Source organism: Helianthus annuus, chromosome 2, assembly GCF_002127325.2.
Source record: "Helianthus annuus cultivar XRQ/B chromosome 2, HanXRQr2.0-SUNRISE, whole genome shotgun sequence".
Lineage (NCBI taxonomy): Eukaryota > Viridiplantae > Streptophyta > Magnoliopsida > Asterales > Asteraceae > Helianthus > Helianthus annuus.
In genome coordinates, this window is record NC_035434.2 from 157,519,831 (window position 1) to 157,524,306 (window position 4,476).

Here is a 4,476-nt window from a genome sequence, read left to right on the forward strand (position 1 = left end):
AGGTTACGTGGTAACGCTGCCTGGAAGGGGGCCTACCACTTTTCGCATTAATAACTTACTTAATTATCTTTCAATAATCCGACCTTGCGGGACTGTATCCCTACTGACTCAGACCAATAGGTTGAGGGTAACGCTGCTTGGAAGAGGGCCTACTACTATAACTTAAACATAATCTCTTAAAATGCCCAAAGTGCGGAAATCATTAAAGGATACATAAAAGAGGAGTTGGAACCAAGTGATTCCTTCTTGTCTATTTGTTTTTCCTTATATTTTATTTTTATTTTCTAGTTTATCTTTTTAAAACTTTCAAAACTTTTTATCAAGATTTGGTTAGATTAGACGTTAACGATAAGCCGGTACTAAAAGCTCTTGTGTCCTTGGATGACCTCGTTATCTTGCCATCACTATACTACGTCCGCGATGGGTGCACTTGCCCTAATGTGTGTAGAGTGATAGTATTATATCGTGTTTTATAAATTTAAAACTTGATTCGCGAGTAAAAAGTGCTTAAAATATATCTAAAAATTATAACCACACACGCACACGTCAGTATTTGTTGGCTATTGTCGTGTCCAAAAGGATTACATGTTTTTCTCTGACTCTTCAGTGATATTTTGTTTCTCGGGATGTTACCTTCCATGAAGAAGTCCCTTTCTTCCATCTATCATATCCACATCCTATTAGGGAAGATGACGAGTTTCTTATCTATCCTCATACAATAACCCAACAAACATAGCCATCTAAAAGTTCTGAATCACTAGCACCTGATCAAGCCCCTGTATCTGAACAACCATTGCCTCTTAAGAAACTCCAACTGATCCTCAACAACCTCCGGTTCTCAATAACCCTCATGTTCTTCAAGTATATCAACGGCGACATCGCTCAGATACTATTCCTGAACCGTCCACATCAGAGACATATTCATCCAGTGACTCTTCTGACAATGCCTTGCCCATTGCTCTTCGAAAAGGTAAACATTCATGTACCTATCCTATTGCTTCCTTTTTTTCATACAACAAATTATCTACAGCGTCTCATTCACTTGTCGCCACGGTCGATTCAATTTCTATTCCTAAGACAATAGGTGAAGATTTAGTCCACCCTAGATGGCGTGATGCTATGGTTGAGGAAATGAAAGCCCTTGAGCAGAATAATACATGGACTTTAGTAGATTTACCTGTCAGAAAAAAGGCAATTGGACTTAAATGGGTATTCACTGTTAAGGTTAATCCAGACGGCTCTCTTGCTTGGTTAAAGGCTCGTCTAGTTGCAAAAGGGTACGCTCAGACCTACGGGATGGATTATTCTGAGACATCTTCTCCAATTGCTAAGTTAGCATCAATTTGTATATTTATCTCGTTGGCTGCCACGTATAACTGGGGTTTGTATCAACTTGATATTAAAAATGCATTCTTAAATGTAGATTTGAAAGAAGAGGTTTATATTGAGCAACCACCCTGGTTTGTTACTCAGGGGGAGTAGGGTAAAGTATGCAGGTTTGGGAATTTCAGTACTGTGGTTACTGAATTTGGTTTGAAAAGAAGTACGTATGATCATTCGGTGTTCTTCACTTCCTCATAATTGGGATGCATTCTTCTAGTTGTATACGTGGATGATATTGTAATTACAAGGAGCGATGAAGTTGGCATCAAGAAATTAAAAGGTTTTCTTGGAGCTTGTTTTCAGACTAAAGATTTAGGAACATTAAAGAATTTTATGTGGATCGAGGTATCTCGGCGTAGAAAAGGGATTTGTCTAAATCAACGGAAATATTGTTTGGGTGTTCTAAAAGATTCTAGGATGATTGAAGCTAAGAACTGTGATGCGCCAATGATACCAAATGTGAAATTGAAAGTAGATGATGGCGACCTTCTTGAAGATCCAAAAAATACAGAAGAATCATTGGTAAGTTAAACTATCTAACCATTACTAGACCAGATATTGCATTTCTAGTTGGTGTGGTCAGTCAGTTGATAGCATCCCCTAGATCTTCACATTGGGAAGCTGTTTGTCACATCTTTAAGTACCTAAAAGGTGCTCCTGCGCGAGGTATCTGGTATCAGAATCATGGTCATTATATAGTAGAAGGCTTTACAGATGCCGATTATAATGGAGACCCGACAAACAGACGTTCGACTACTGGGTATTGTGTTTTTGTTGGTGGGAATCTTGTGTCATGGAAAAGCAAGAAACAAAGTGTTGTATCCCGCTCAAGTGCAGAATTAGAATACAGAGCTACGACACAAACCACTAGGGCTGTTCATGAGCCGAATCGAACCGATCAGTCCTTTGCTCGTGCTCGATTCGTTTACAAATCGATCTTAACCGAACTGAGCGTTTTTCCAACCGAGCCAAAGTCGAGCGAGCATTTTTCGATCTGAGAATTTTTCGAATGAACGTCGAGCGAGTATCGAGTGTCGCAGAACAAACATGGAAAATGACGATGGGGGTGTTATTTTTTAGAATAAAATGCAATTTTCGATGTTTCATCCAATAGAACACAAGTAAAAATTTAACAAATAACAAGGAATACAAAAACACTCAACTAGTTTTATCAAGATTAACTAAGCGGGAAGATAAATCGTCGACCGATTGAAACATACACTTGTTCTATCGGAAGTTTGAAATTGAATGAACCGGTAGAAGCAAAACTCTGGTGAATTGGCGTCTTGCTGAGTGGCGATGGAGAAATCGAATAACGATGGCCAATGGGGGGTTTTGATTAGGGTCTTGTACTTCTGAATCGAATGGCAGATTGAGACTTGAGTATTGGACATTTAAGTATTGGACAATTGACTTTTTGTATTGGACTTCAATTCTAATTAGTTAAATGAACTTTATTTGGATCTTGGACCAAACATTGTTAATGTGGGTCTCTAATCATTTCATTAAAAAGGACACACACACACACACACATATTAAAAAATAAATCGAGCCAACCGAGCCGAGCCGAACTGAGCGGACCTTTATTCGTGATTGGTTCCTTTACAAACCGAACCGATCTGAACCGAGCGTTTTTTTCAATCCAGCTGAATCGAACGAACATAATTCCGAGCATTTTTCAAGCGAGCATCGAATGAGTGTCGAGCGCTGAGCAATTTTAACGGCCCTACAAACCACTTGTGAGCTAGTTTGGGTTAGAAATCTTCTTAATGAGGTTGGGTTTTGGCAAACGAAACCCATGAATTTGTGGTATGATAACATGGCAGCTATCCATATTTCAAATAACCCCGTATTTCACGAAAGAACCAAACATAAAGAAGTTGATTGTCACTTCACCTAGGAAAAGCTTGAGGATGGAACTATTACAACGCCTCATGTCAAAACTGGAGATCAATTAGCAGATGTTTTCACCAACGCCTTGCCCGGAATCAGAATTTACTCTATTTGTAACAAGTTGGGCATGATCAACATATATGTTCCAGCTTGAGGGGGAGTGTTAAATATAATATATATAACATATATATTAATGCATATAAATAAATAACTAATGTAGACACTTGTATCCACTTGTTTGTTTCCAAGAGATAAGAATCCTTATCCCTTGCAACTTGCTAGAATAGTTTAATACTTTTATCTTCCTATAATTAGCCAAAAGTTGTAACGTTTCAATTTGAGAAATACAAGTATTCTCCTTTGTTTTGGAGTTGTTCTGTAATACCTCGTAAAATCATGACCAATGATGTGAAGACATGTGTCCTGAACCCTAAACGTGTAAAAAGTTGACTTTGAAGGACTAAAGTTGACAAACAGTGAAAAGATGTATGCGGAGGGACTAAAAGTGTCAACATGCTAAACTTATGCCTCTGAATGACCTTATACAATATTCGTATTCACAAACAAGTCAAATGTTGGACGTAAGAAGCCGTTTGTGAAAACAAATGAAAGTTAGAGTAATAAAAGGGGTTAAAGTGTCAACATGTAATTCTTACCTCTGAATGACCTTTAAACGAACCCGGGGCTTCGTAATGTTCAATTATACTTCCGAGAATACTTGATATTAGTTACGAAAGGGTTCGGTACCGTTATATGATAAATTGTGCAAGATTTCAAGAAGAAGGGTTAAAAGCGTCAACGAAAGAACCTAGTGCGTTCGGATGATCTTTTAATCGAACGGGATCCTAACAAGGTTTGTTATAATTCCCAAGATCATTAAAACCTAACTTTGGGGACCAATAATTCCAAATATGAAAGATATGAGAAGTTATGAAGGACTAGGGACAAAAATTGCCAAGTTTGGGAAGCTGGTTAATCAGGTCGACATGAGAGTCGCTGGCCGTGAAAGCCCTCCCCTGACTCTCTCGCTGGCTGCGAGCCAGTGCCCAGATGCGAAAAAAGACACCTGCATGTAATTCAACCTTGTTCCCCAATCAAACCACCATGCAACCTGAATTCGATACAAGGAGCCTGTAGATGGTTTTTAAAAACCTCCAGGACACCTGTGATGATCAGAGGAAGCCTCAATACACCTGTTTT